Raw genomic sequence first — 15,973 nt, 5'->3', positions numbered from 1 at the left:
ACGCGATTCTGCATCTCGCCATACAAGTCAGAAGAAACAAAGAGCAGACGTTAGATGAATTTCCACCCATGTCTGAGCCGGAGCTGTGTGACTGAATCAAGCTGACACCGGAGTCGGATCCGGGCGCACAAGAGAGAGAGAGGGAGAGAGGGAGAGAGAGAGAGAGAAGGAGCGAAAGAGAGAGGGAGCGAGAGCGCGCGCAAGGCGGCGTATCCCACCCCCCCTCCCTTCAGTCCCTGTCAGGGTGTTACAGAGACCAACGTCGCCCCCTTGCGTTTGCCCACTTTCTTTGAAAAAAAAAAAAAACAATCCTGGTGATGAGGAGGAATAAACCTGAACCTTAAAGTTGATTTAAGGCCACTCTTCAACTCTCTGATTCATTGCATGGATAATCCAACCTGAAGCAATCCTGCGTGTTAATGTGATGGACTCAAAATGTTTTTTGTCTCTTTCTGTGTTATGTTGATTCAACAATGTATAAAAATTCAAGGTTCTGATCAGGAAACAAGCTGTTGGTGAGGGAATTTGTCTGCTTTACATATCTGGTTTTGAACTTTCAGCTCATGTACATGGATGCCTTCAGTCGTTGTGGATGATCAGATGGAAGAATTTTTAAGAAGGACGGGGTTTAGAATTAAAATATAGCAGTAATTCTCCATAAGGGAGAACTCACAAATCTTTCTTTCTGTGTTATGTTGATTCATCTCGTAAAATTCTGATCTTGAGCAATGTCCACGTTCTGCTCCTGCAGAGTTGCTTTGTTTATTTCAACTGATGGATTACGTGCGATAACCAAAGTTTTCAGACGAGTGACAGTGGACCAGCGCTACCAACTTAGGATGTTTGCATTTTCCACTTGGTGAAAATGTATGTTTGCGTTTCCCTAATCACAGAAGAAGCTATATTTTTTGCAGTGCACAATCAAAAAATGGTTTAACTAATCAAAAAAATCCCAAAAGCATATATAGCTATTATTATTTTCCCAGAAAATGTTAAGATGATTGTCATTGGAGCATATTTGAAATGGGTATCAATTGAAATACATGCACATTTCTGCATTATGAGTTTATTTCACGCAAAAAAAAAAAAAAAAAATCAAAAGTTTGCACGTTGATAAGCAATATAGAGTTTGGGGTGTTTATTTAATTAGATGCACTAATGCTCATACGTCCTCATGATTGACATGTTTAAACGCCAACGAGCTGTAACGTAAAGAAGATGAGGGTTCTGGTTGCTGCTGTGTGATCTACACTAAACGTCTGCCACCAAGTCAGAAAATACAAAAGCTATAATAACAAAAATGTAATCTGAATGTGAAGAAACAGACATTTTGATGTCAGATACCGTACCTCATCCACTCTCCTCTAACCTTTATATACCACTGGATAAAGAGGGGTGTCAACCGTTAGACCCGTGGGCCAGAAACTGGCCCACATGAGGCTCCAATGTGGGCCGCAAAACAACCAAATACACTGTAAGAATTGCAATGAAACCATCAACATTTCAACTTGGTTTTCTCAAGAGTCGCGGACACAACACAACTCTCACACATGCAGGCAAAATGCAGCAGTTATAGGACTTTTTTTTTTTTTTCGACATTTGACTGAACTTTGCACCAGAAGGTTTCATGAAAATTGACTTTATGTTGAAATTGAAGGATTTGTGAAATGCAGACATCTACACTTGATGTAAAACAGAAAAAAAGAACACTTTAAAGTGAAGATTTAAAGGTTATTGTGGCGCTATCTAACTGGTCCGACCCACTGAAAGACGATATTGGGTTGATATTGATTGGTAATAAGTCGCTGTATCAGTTAATCGATCCTCAGTTAAACAAGAAAGAAAAAATCTGCGAAAAATCTAATATTGGAATTGAGAGCCGACTGGACACTATAGAGTCTTCTCAGAATGAAGCTTTCACTATTTGCCTTTGGGGGATTTTAAGGATCCTCAACTTGTTGGTTTGATACGTGTCTACAGTCAGCAGATCATTAGCTTAGCATAATTAGCCTCCAGGGAGTTCCAGGAAAAAGACTTTTTCATAAATTAGTCAGGAAATTATATAAGAATGCACTGAATAAAAAAAAAAAAATCCACCAGCATATATGTTGTTATCATTGCTGTTACCCTTCTCTTTTTTTTCTTTTTTTTTCCTGTGAGCGATAGCAAGTCAAATGACCAGTTTTGGAATTGCTGTTTTAAAAAAAAGTGATCTATTAAAGTATGTAGCTTTCTCTTTCAGCAACGGGCCCCCCCAGCACAATTGAGAATATTATATGAGTACCAAATAATCTCCGTCTTTCTTTAACTTCAACTTCCTGAGGTGGTTTTACTCTTTTCTCCCGCGTTCGACCCAGAAACAGTTTAGTTAACTGCACTTCATTTCTTTGGGAACAAGAACAACAGGCACAGTCATTCCTCTTTCACTCTTGGTACATTTATAATTTAGCGGCTCCAAAATGACAAATGGGACATAATTCTTGACAAATGACATCATAAATGGCTATGATATAAAGGGCCAACGGACTGAGGCTGGTTCGTAGGTAAAAGCTCAACAGGCCATTAACATTTCATAGTATGAACAAAAAGGCAATTAAGACATCATTAAGGGGGTTAGCACCCGAAGGAGAGACCCCGAGCCTTTCACAGTGCCCTTCGAAAAGGCCTGCACCCAGCAGCTCCTGGGGAGCTGCGGATCGGAGACGGGAACAGAAACTCATTGTGGTCGAGCAACCAATTGATAACGTTTTCATGTTTTACCTCTCTACATGTGGGGTTTTTTTTGAAGGGGGGGGGGGGTATTTCAGGTCTTTTCATAGTTCAAAACCTTTGCGATGAATCGGTGACTCTCAGGCACCGTTTACACGACATTGTTTCAAGTGAAAGCAAATTGGTTTCGCATTTTGGCTTCAGGAAAGTTTTGCGTTTAGACAGCAACGTTTTTGAAAACGATGTCCGTTCACCCAGAAATGGCAGGAAAGTTGGAAAAGATGGAGTTAGTTGTACACACATTCCCAATGGGAGTACACGGGCGTTCATATTGACAGAAGACCAAGTTGGATTGTTATTACGGGACTGTCGACTGTAGAACTAGTCCCAGGAGAACATGGACTGGGAGTCATGACACTCTGGAAGTAACCATTGTTGTTATTGTCCATCTACTGAGCATGTGCATAAGAAGTATTTACCACAGCCGTGGTGCACAGTAGCAGTAGTAGCATTTTCAAAAAGTTGCATTTTCTCCCGTTTCCACAGAGACGAAGTTGGAGCATTTTCAAAAACTTCCACCTTGTGCACCTTTGTGCTGTTGTGTTTTCACCACATTAGAAAAGGAGGTGAAAACCGGCTCAGCTTCTATTACCCGTCACTGTGAGGAGAGGCTTTTCCTCAGCTGACTCGCCACGACTTTTCTTTGCAGACTTCATAAAGAGATTTAGACTGCCCGCCTCCCACTTTGCCATTTTCTGTGTGTGCCAAATACGGGTTAAGTTAAACCATTTCCAGGTCATATTTCTTATGTAAAATGGTATAGAAACCTAATTTGAGTACTCATGTTATCAAATGTTCACAAATTGAAGTGCAGTTTATTTACTCTAGTATGTAATTTAGCACAATTTTAGTAAATCAGGCCTAAGTTTGATAAAGTTGTGTCAAAAATGGATGGATTGAACGACAGATGGCTAAATCAGAGTGGCAGTTACTCTTAATGTACAACACAAATATGTGTGCTTTGGATTCAAGCTCACAATCATATTAGCAAAGTTAGTCCAAGTCCAGTTTAATTCGCTTTTGACGATCAGCGCGTAAAGTGAAGGACTTTGTTAATTTTTGTGACGTTAACTCATCGGTTTATTGGGTTGTAAATGCTTTGGAAACTGTAAAAGAGCAGAAAACGACTCAATAAACAAACAATGTAAATGTGTAGACCAGAACAGGGCCAGCCCTTTTATTATTGTTGCAATAATCAAGCTTGAGAAAGAAAACGGATCGATACGCTGCAGATCCAGTTCGCTGTTAATAACCGTTCCACTCGTGACTTGATAGACCTCGATTCAGCAGTTTTTCGAGGGGCTGTGAAATGAAACCCTGACACAATAAGGAAGCAGTTGTTCATTAAAAGCATGGCTGAGTGTTGTCACCTTCGTCCGCACTGTTTGGACTCCTCTAATTGCTCCGGCCTAGAAATGGCAGTGTGCATGCCGGACAGTAGAAAACGGATGGTTGAGCCTTCAGCCCAAAGTGACTGTGTGTGTGATCAGTGTCTGTCCCAGACAGCTGCAGGGTGACTCCCTGCCCTGATGGCCATTACTCAGTCTGATAGATGGAGGGATAGTGGAGGGAGTGGTGGTGGGGGGTGGTAGAGTAAGCCGGGGGTGTGGGGGCTCTAAGGAAGGAGTGGACAGTACATTAGGGCTGGATGAGCGAGAGAGCGTGAGCGAGCGGAGGTATGGATGGAGGAGTGGAGGCCTCGGGAGGGTGAGGTGTTGAAGTGAGAGGAGGGGGAGGAGAGATGGCGATCTGGGATTAGGGCTGTGACAGCAGTTAATGGCGCTGATAAGAAATGGGAAAGGAAGGAAGAGGAGGATGCTACTTTAGGTAATTGGTTTATTTTCATAGAGAGAATCCAGCACCATTTATTTATTTATTTTTTTGTAAATACATCAGTAACTGTCAGTGATGATTTTCAGCTCTTGGCATAAAGCTGAGGGATATTAAGAAAACACACCGTAAAGAAGGCAGGTGACAAGTGAAGCCACTAAAAAGACAAACTTTATACTATAAAATCAAGGAGAGCGAAGAAGTGTGTACCATACAAGTTGCTTACAACGTGATCACTGGTTTATGTTTTAATTGCATTTCTGTTTATCACCAAAAGGCACAAAAATCATTCTCCATGACTCCGCAGGAACCAATGACCGACTTCGCGGATGCACTTAGAACCTGCAGGATTAGACGAGTTGTCTTAGACTCGGTTGACGCCGCAACGTTTTCCAAGTGAAAATTGAAAAAAATGTCCGAGGGATTTTGGGGTGTCTGTTCACATGACGGTGGCGCTCTGAGCCACTGGAAAAGCAGATCTTTTTTTGAAAACAGTTCCCAAGGTGGAACCTGTTTGTGATGACTTGTGGTGACTTATTGCCCCGGCTTACTCGCGCATGTTTAGGTGAAAAAAGGAAAAAAACCTCTATGGGACTCCGATGTAAAAAATTAAAAACAAAGTCTTTAATCCACGGCTTGTTAATCACATTTACAGGATGTTTTCCAAAACTTAACTTCTCCCAATCGAACTTATGTCATGCTACGGTTTTAAAACCGTGTGGCTCCGTCGTTGAGTTTGTCCACAGCGGCCGGCATTCACTTCCGCGCTATGCAGTTCCGTCCCTTTCTTAAAGTGACAAATACCAAAAATACTTTCCAAATAAACACAAATAACATTAAAAGTAATCTTAGCTGACTTTTAACGACTTTCTATTAACTTATTTATTCAATAAACAAAATACGCACTATACTTAACTTAAACTTGCATAAACTTAACTTGGCTACTGTTGGAAACGTTCCGACTCCGTCTCTGTGGAAACCAGGGGGAAAATGGAACCTTTGTTCAAAAACACTCATTCTCCGTGGTAACGGGAGAAAACACCACTTTTCTGTAATGGCCGTAGTAAGTAGTTCTGCACATGTGCGAGCCGATGGACGATAAGAACAGTGTTTCTCTCCAGAGCGTCATGACTCCCAGTCCATGTTCTCCCGGGACCACGTAGATTTATAGTTGACGGTCACCATAATAACAATCCAACTTGGTCGTCTGTCCATACGAATGTACATGTACTTCCATTGTTGATAGTTATAGCGTATTGTTCTCTGCACACGTGTGTGCTTTCATCACCAAAACAGCACTCACTAGTGGCCTGGCATGCTACCTACATTTGTTTCAGCATTTCTGTGTAAACAGTCATCGTTTTGAAAATGTTGCCGTGCAAATGGAAAAACCTATCTGAAATAAAATTGCCAAAATGATGCGTTTTCACTTCAAACCTCGAGTCTTAGAATTTGTATATGTAGGTGGACAGCACTTTTCGCCCACTGCATAAAATGTGAAGCTTAAATATCCAAGACTGAAGTGCAAGTGAAACCATTTGCAACCCGATTCTGCATTATAGTGACGGAGCGGTGAAGTCGTGGTTTCACTTTTCTGCCCAGGCATAAATTGCAAAGCCAATCAAAACTCTAAGGCAGCATGCCCAATTTTGGGAGGTGGGCTTGGATAAAAAAAAAAAAAAAAGAATTAAAAAACAACACATCCCAAAATCTATTTAAAAAAAAAAAAAAAAAAAAAAGATATTGATGGCTATGGCAAAGAATTTGCTCCAAAAATAAAAAATGTTAAAATGTTTGATATAATCAAAAAAGAACAACATTTACAATAAAATATATCAAACACTACCTTCATATTTGAAATAAGTACTTTTCCTTTCATCTCTGTGACGACAAACAGCTGCTCTAGCCTTGCTTGTTGTAATTCATAGCGATGAAGAGGAGTCGCACATTGTTGCGGTGAGTTTAAGTGTGTGTTATAATGCTGCCGCTTTGTTGCGCTTTGTGCTGCTTCGCTGCTAACGAAAACAATCAATAACTAACCCTCATCTTACAAGTAATCACAAGTCTCCTTTGTGAAATGGCAATAGTTCCAATGCTCTCTGTGTTCATGTTGGTCATATTGGTACCTCGAGAGTTCTGCATTTTCTCACGTGGAACATACTGTAAAAAAAATAAAATAAAATGGAATAAATCATCTTTTTCGTCCCCAAAATACAGGGTCTGATTCATGACAATACTTCAGTATTCATGGAATTATACAGTATAACCCACATGACTAACTCAGTTATTTTATCACCTTATTGCACACTTATTGTGTATTTCGATTCCTGCGTGGAATGCTTGGAACATGGAGCAACCCCGCCCCCCCCCCCCCCCCCCCCCCCCCAAGGGCTCAATAAAGTGTTGTCATAACGAGATGAGGTCAATAAAAGCAAGCTGTTAAACAGCAGAAACGCTGAAGACGATGTTGTTAGCATTTTTGACCGCATTCCAGACGAATGTCCGGGTACTCCCCTTGTTGATGTTTGTAGCATATTGTTCTCTGCATGCACGCATGTGTGCGTGTGGTTTCATTGCAAAAATGACCAACAGCGACCAACTCGTGGCCGGGCATGGAGATTGAAGTCCTTCCCGCCACACTTTGCGTGCAGTACCGTCTTTCACCATACGGATAACGAGAGCAGCTTTAACGGCGGGAAACTGTGGCATACATGAAAAAGAGCCGTGTCTTCTCCGAACAGGGCAGCTGGTGTCAATGAAAGGAACAAAACACAGAGGAGTAATGAATGTAATACTAATGATGATGATGATAATGACAATTAACTTGTAATTGGCGAGGCTAGTAAATGAACACCTTGTGTGTTTTATGCTTGACACGCGCTAATGATGATGGCGGCAGCGGCGGCGGCGGCGGCGACACCGGGAGAAGACGGAGGAGAGAAGGAAAGCTCACCGCTGATGTAATCAAAAAATAAACATGCAATAAAATCACCACTTCCATTACACCGTGTAACGCGGAGCAGATTACTATACAATCATGCACGCGCCCTTATAAATACCACGCTATTAATGCCATGGGGCGTGGGGGGGAAAAGAAAAGCACTTCTTTCTTTCTCAGCCAATGTGCTGCTAATGCTGTCACTCTCAAAACAGCTCAATAAGCAATCTGAATCTGTCTCTGCTCGCCACTTTTTTTTTGCTCTGATGTGCTCCGCTCGGGGTCTGTTTGGTTATGCAGTGATTGCCTCCCTTCCTGCCCTCCGCACTCGCCGCCCGCGAGCCTCGCAACTCCGGCGTACACAAAACTGCATTCCTGAGTCTCCCAGTAGACGGTAGACCAATCTATATGCTCATATTCATCTTAGCTGGAACTGATCTGTTCTCTGTCTAATGCACTGGCCTTTCCCCGGAGGTTAGGTGAAGCCCCTCACCATCATATTCCTCCCACTCTCTCTCTCTCTCGCTCTCCCTCTCTCGCTCTCCAGCTCGCTCTCAGAGAAAATGAAAGATTTAATCCAGTGAAGACAAATATTACCGTCAGTATTCATGCACACACTGTACCTGAGTGTGACACTCAAAGGGGCTGAGATTGACTGACAGTTCAGGGGAGGAACCCCCCTGATTGTCAGTGTCGGGGGTGGTGGGGGTAGGGGTGTGTTTGTGGGGTGGGCTGAAAGATTCACAAAGGGGGAATGGCTTCTATCAAACTCCCTTTAAAAAATGGATGAACCCTTTAAATTACTCAAGGGCCCACCTCGAACCCCCAGTTGGAAAATTGATATTTATGTTCAATATCCTTGCTTTTCTCCCCCCAGCTCCACATCTTCTCATCCCCCACCCCAGCCTCACCCAATTCTGAAATTGTTTTGTTATGTGGTTGGTATAATGAGTTATGATCGATCCCCATTTTGTGTGTGTGTGTGTGTGTGTGTGTGTGTGTGTGTGTGTGTGTGTGTGTGTGTGTGTGTGTGTGTGTGTGTGTGTGTGTGTGTGCGTGCGTGCGTGCGTGCGTGCGTGCGTGCGTGCGTGCGTGCGTGCGTGCGTGCGTGCGTGCGTGTGTGTGTGAGCCCTATGTCTTGGGGCTGTCCATATAATATCTGCTAAACACTCCATCTTAGCTGGAGGACAAGACGATACAACAATAAATATAACCTGATACTCTCGCCGCTGTGATAATTGAAGAATTCATGGTCTAATGGATGTGCAAACTACAGCAGTGATCGAGCATTTAAGTTTGCAGAAAGCTTTTATTTGAGCTTTGTTGATATGCAGTGCATCTGCCAAGAATACTGCTACCGCCACAATAACACACACAGCAAGAAAGACGATCACGAATACTACAAATACAACTACTGCTCTGACTAATGATAATATGGCTACTCCTATGACTAATGCTGCAACTTCTATGAGTACAACTATTATTTCCCATGGTACAGTCAGTTGAGTACAACCACTACCGAGACTACTAAGACTGCTACGACTGCTATTAATCCTACACCAGCTGCAAATACGAATGCTAATGATACTCACCATGCTACTATCAGTACAACCACTACTACTAAGGACTTGAACACAACTATTAATGATATGATAAATGCTGCCATAGCTGCTAATATTACTGCTTCTGTTATTGATGCCACAACTAATACAACTAATGGTATGACCAGTACTTCTGCTATGAGTACTACCAATGTTATGATCATGTCAACTACTGCTGCTGTCACAATTACTATTATTTTTCCACTATATATTTTGTACTCATGCAAGTACTGCTAAGATGACCACTTCAACCACATCGACTACTTCTACACATCTACCACTACTAAAATGTGTACAGCAACTACAGCTGATACAGCTACTCTGACTAATAATTCTGTGGATACTACTACAACTCATTGGACTACTAATGCTACAAGTACTTTGAGTACAATTGCTATAGCTAGTGGTTCTTTTAATGGTGTAGTCAGTACAGATACTGCTACTGCTACTTGTACTAAAATTAATCCTAAAAGTCCTGCTAACAACAATTGCTACAAATACCCCTAATGCTACAGTCAGTACAACTACTACTGCAGACACAATTTCTTCTGGGACTACTAATACTGTTTTGAATAAAACTTCCACTGCTACTATGACCACTAAGACTACTACTTCTACAACATCTACTGCTACTGAAACTCATACAATTACTGCTACTCCCACTGCTACTATGACTAATAATGCTATGGCTACTACTACAGCTGATTGGGCTACTAATGCTTCAATTACTATTGCTACGAGTACTTGTAATGGTGTAGTCAGTACAGCTACTGCTTCTTGTACTATTGCTATTAATCCTACAAGTACTTACCTACTATGAATGCTCCTAATGCTATAATCAGTACAACAACTACTACTACTGCTACGACTGCAAAGAGTACCACTTCTACTACATCTACCATGACCAATATTTGCACAACTACTGCTGCTTGTACGGGTTGGCTAGTACCATGACTGAATGGGCCAGTGCCACTAACCCTACAACAACTATGAGTACAACTACCACTGCTACTATGGCATTGCTATGTCTATCACTAAGACGACCAGCATTGTAAATAATTTTACTACTATTACAACTACTACGACGACAACTAATGCTACGACTACTATCGCTGCTATGAGTGCTGCTAATGCTACTGTCAGACAAAACCATAGAGCAACAAACATACCCCGATGCTCTCACCGCTGTGATAACTGAAGGATTCACGGTCTAATGGATATGCAAACGGCAGTGATCGAGCATTACGTTCGCAGAAAGCTTTTATGTGTGTCTGTGTGTGTGTGTGTGTGTGTGTGTGTGTGTGTGTGTGTGTGTGTGTGTGTGTGTGTGTGTGTGTGTGTGTGTGTGTGTGTGTGTGTGTGTGTGTGTATACACGTGTCGTTGCTATTCAGCACATCTGCCAAAATACAAATGCCGTTAGCTGGAAACGGCTATGGCCAATGTTTTCACTTTCCTTTGGGCTCTTTTGAATGTTTGAGCACGTCTTTGTTTATTCAAGCAGTGTTGCATTCGAACTTCGTGACATTGGATTGGTTCTGCACGAATGTGCCGTATGTAATGCAGTATATCCCCAAAACTCATAATCACCGAGGTACAGCTTGCTTCTTTTGCTGTATTAAAGCCTCAAAACTCCTGGCAGTCAATTAGGGGCCGTTGTGTGTGTCAACGAAGCGAGGAGAGTTTGCTTGCTGATATTATGGCTAATTAGCTCAACTCAGCTCCCCCAAGACGGAGAGGGAGACACTGAGGTATTGTTGTGGTTTCACTGACGTTCCAGGCAGAATCTCTTAAGTCTTCGCTGCATAATCCTCTACTCAACATTTCCTCAACATCCCTTCAGCTGCAAGCTTTTGTACAGTTGAGACTCGGTTGTTTGGAGACATATTCGAGCTGACATCATTGGAATTCAATCGTCTACTTCTAATGCTACAACTACAACGATGACTGTGGGTGCTAGTGCTGTTAATAATGCTATGATTCCTATAACATCTGCCACTTGTACTGCAACAAGAATTACTAATAGTAATACTAAGTCTACATCAAATACTACCATTGTTATGACTGCTAATGCTGTTACTAATGCCATGGTTGTTTACAAGAAATGGTGATACGATCAATACGACTACAGCTAGTGTCAGCCAAGTGAATACTGCAATATGTATTACTACATTTGCTACTGTTACTGCTACCTTTGTTACTGCTACACCTAATAATGCTATAACTAGTACCACTACTACTTGTGTGACTACTACAACTACCATGACTAACACTGCTAGTAAAGCTACTACTCCTACTAATGCTATGATTACTACAAATAATACTACAACTGCTACTACAACTACTACTACTAAAGGCACAATTGCTGCTTTTGCTGCGCTGATTGCAACTACTACTAGAAATAAAACAACTACTCCATTTATTGCTAATAGTAGCTGCTATTACTAATGCTATGACTAGTACAAGTAATACACCTACTAATTGTACAATTACATTTATAATTGCTGGAACTATTATGAATGCCACTGCTACTACAAATACTATGGCTAATAATGCCTCTGCTCATACTAATGCTACGGCAATTACAAAACTACAACTGCTATAGAAAAATATACTCCTGCTATTACTACTACAACTGCTACTACTAATAATGCAATGATGAATTCAATTACTACTCCTACCAATGTTAGTTACTACTGCTACGATTACTACTGCTACATTTAATATAACTACTAATGTAATGCTGTAACCTTTACAAATACTCTTACCCATGCCCCCACAAGGAAATCACTGCCACTACTAATGCTAAGGCTAAAAAAGAATATACTAATACCACATTTACTACTACAACCACTAATACTACTGCTACTGCAAATCAAACTACAGCTACTAATGCTAGCCCAGTACAACAAAAAATCCTAAACATTTCATAGTTACTAATTTCACTGACAATTACTAATGCTGTGGCTGGTAAAGCTACTACTCCTACTAATGCTCTAAGTAAAACTGCTAATGCTACTCCTACGTTTATAGCTACTAATGCTATAACTATTGCAGCTACTCCTACCCATGCCCCTGAGATGAATGCTAATGTCACTACTAATGATATGCCTATATAAGCATCTACTCATACTAATGCCGCAACAACTACTACTGCTACATATAAAACTACTACCATCAATGCCATGACAAGTACAGCTGTAACTCCCACAACTGTTACAATCACTAATACTCCTGCTACGATTGCTAATGCTGAGGCTAATAAAGCTACGAATCCCATTAATGCTACAACTGGTACAATAACTACTACTGCTGCTACAACTGACATGACCTTTAATGTTACCACTAGTACAACTACTGTACTAGCAGAGTACTCCTGCTAATACTACTACAGCTATTATTGCTACTGCTAAAACTAGTAATGCTAGAACTAATATATCAGATACAACTCTCTGCTAACCAGCGCTACTACTCTTACCACAACTAATGCTTTGCCCTTTTAATAATAACCGTCAACGTGAAAAATTCCTGCTGAGAGAAGCTGTATTTTCCCTGGAAACAGTTTCCAGTAAACAGGCCTCATTCTATTGCAAATAGCGCGAGAGCATTAAATGAAGATCTCCAGCCGTAGCAGGAATTCGATGTCAGCTGACATTAAAATATGTACATCAAAACGTGTTATGTTTCCCTGCTGAGCAATAGCCATAACATTAGAGAAGCTGTCTTCTCTCATGACAGAAGCTGTCATCTACTCACACTCTGCCCAAATGCTGCTACCAGTAAGCATTTCCTCGGCAGTTTCATATATCATCAAATGGATTTCTTATTTTAGACAAAACTCATATTGTTTCTGAGCTGCGTCAGCCACAGCTTCTCGGGATTGAATCTGACACCAGAATTGTCCTAACAATAGGGTTTTCTTTTAGAGATTCTGCATATATGTTTATATTTAGAAGTTTTCCGCACGCCAAGTAAGCTGATAATGCTTTGAGAATCAATATATTGGCATTTAAAGGGTATCTCTGGGCTAATCTTTTATTTTTGTATTTTCCCTTTGAATTTCCTCATTGTTGGATGTCTGATTCATCATGAAACAGGGCAATTAGCAATTTTAAGTGTCAATCAAATCTGGAACATGCCCCTTCTGACTGAATGTGCTTTTATGGATGTAAATATATTGAATCACTCTGACAGCTGTTTCTCCACATGAGGCCTTTCCAGGACATTTGCGCACAGTTTTTCTTTTTTTTTTTTTTTCTTTTCAGGGTTTCTGGAGACTTTCCACAGTGCTTCTGTAGATTTAGCTGTCTTTGTCTGTTTTAGTGATACCAAACAGACTCGATGGGACAGTTCTCTGTGAATCTGTGCTCGATCCCACGATATGAACTGAATTTGGTTAAAAATGCCTGGATGGAAATGATGGAAGGATAATCGGCAGACTTTTTCAAAGTGTGGTACAGATTTTTTTTTCCACCAAGATGGGTTGAATAGGTACATTTGAAATATATGCTCATTTTGGAAATAGGTGGTGTTTTAGAAGAGCTTATCTGCCAAGAAGATAATCTGAAACAAGACAATTGCTCAAAATCCAGAAATCCGGACGGAGTGGCTTGAGAAAAAAACAAAAATAACTCAGCTTTTAGCTTAAATTGACCTCAGTAAAGCTCAGCTTTTGCGTGGCTCCATCCTGATTCGCAGGAACGGTTATTTTCAGAGGCGGCCGGGAGAATTCACGTACATTTTCATCGCCGCTGATTTGTGAGCTAATTGCTAATGCGCTCACAATGACAGCGATAACGTGCTGATCTTTCATTGCCGTGCGCGACTAATGTGTGCAGAATGTGATTAGTAACGGTATTAAGAACAGTATTGTGTCGCGTTGCCTCAGATTGCCTTGCATGGCTGCATCGGTGTCGTTGCTGGAGTGTTACACCAGGTCGCTCTTTCACTTGCTTTTGTTTTCGTGTCTTTCTGTCGTGTTTTTGAAACACTTTTGCGGAGCGTTTAACAGTCGTACAAACAGGATGGGATTGAAACACTTTATTAATCCCGTGGGGGTGTTAGTTTACTCTTGGCTGTGATGTATTTGCTGCATCGCCTCATAAATAGCCTGACAAGGTGTTGTACGTCTTGTTGAAAGGTGGATTATTGCTATGAGACAATTAGAAAGGTTCAAAACTCTACTCCCTCTCGCTACCTCTGTCTCGGCCTCTCAGTGAATTTGTAAAGGCTGACAACAAGTCTTTCTCATAATCTCTGCTCGTGTGTATATTAAAGACAGTAAATTAGTATAGATTGGAGGTGGTGAATGAACTTTGATTAAGAAGAAAGCCACGAGCCGGCTCTCAGATCCCCAGTCGCTCTGTTTACTGGCAGACACTTTTCTTTGGGATCCTGATATTCTTCTCTCCTTATCAAAGCATGGGGAAGTGTGATTGAAGGAAGCTTCAGTCTTCTCCGGGTACATCTGATATGGAGAGAAACAGAGGAGAGCTATACAGAGGGGCTCATGAATTGATATTAAAAAATCACATATTTTCGCTCGAGTAGCTACGGCAACCGGCGAATTGCTGGAGACTGCAGTTAAACGCGTCGTGCAGCGATATTAATCCAGGGGCTGAAAATGTTTCTGTTCGGCCGATATCGAGATCAATGCCTGTGCAAATGACCTCAGTGTGGCTCGGAGAGGAGAGGAAAAAAAGGAACATTGGAAAAAAAAAAAAACTGAAAAGAAAATGATGAAACGGGGCTGACACACTGTAGTTTTGGTTGGCTGAGTGGGATGAAGGGAGGGTAAGGGATAGAGTACAAAGACACAGGTAGACAGAAGGCTGTTTTTGTGTGGGAAGGATAAGGAAGTACACGCACGCACACATTCACGTAGAGACAGTAAAGATAAGGATGTCATCAGAGAAGCAAGTATTTTTTTGGTTTGTTAGTTTTTTTTCTTAATTAAACGCAAAATTACCACTTCACACATACATACACATCGCAGCCCATCCTGCGCGGCTGGTGTCGCCATTAGCAGAGCACAGCAGTCACTTTGTTTTCCATCCCCGCAATGTTCCCTACTACTTTGCACGATTGTGTGAATGCGCACCTCACTGTGCTTCCACGCATCTCCGGGTGTGCGTGCGTGCCTGTATGTGTGTGTGTGTGATTACCACAACAGTAACAATCAACAAGAGGGCGATCCATCAGCTGTCAGTCCCGCTGTGAAGTTTTAATTAATTACATGGAGGGAGACAAGGTCAACGCTGCACACCACAGTGGACTGCTGGTCTCGCCTCTCTGCAGGGGATCAATAGGGCTTTACACGCGCCCGTAGACTTCTATACAGAGAGTTATTAAGGAAGTGGGACGGGGGCCTATTGTGTCTCCAGCAGCCTTGTCAGTGGGAACTGGCGTAAAGGATGTCGGCTTGGTTTAAGTTCACAGTAGGGGAGATAGTGAATGGGACTTAATGGAGCTAATGGATCTGGGAAGGTGGGAGTGTTGAAGGCAGGGGAAGGAGCGGGTACAATGGATGGGTTAATGTAGGGAGTCGTGAGGATTTCACTCTGCCGCCGGTATACAGTACAGATGTGATCTACCACAAACGGGATCGCATCCAACAGAACAAGACAGACCACGAAATTGCACACGCTGTCAATTTAGTGCGGTTGTCTTCGTGAATGTGGAATATGAGGCATGTGTTTCAGAGCATGTAAAATACTGGAGTGAGTCCATGCTGATGAATTAATTTGATTTACAACCTCTGAAAAGATTTGGTTGTTTATTATTGAAACACTTCAGCAGACATGGTGCTGTGATTGTGAGGAGAAGCGTTTCACCAGC

This window comes from Lipophrys pholis, assembly GCF_963383615.2.
Source record: "Lipophrys pholis genome assembly, chromosome: 5".
NCBI lineage: Eukaryota > Metazoa > Chordata > Actinopteri > Blenniiformes > Blenniidae > Lipophrys > Lipophrys pholis.
Note: the sequence above shows the minus strand (reverse complement) of the source record.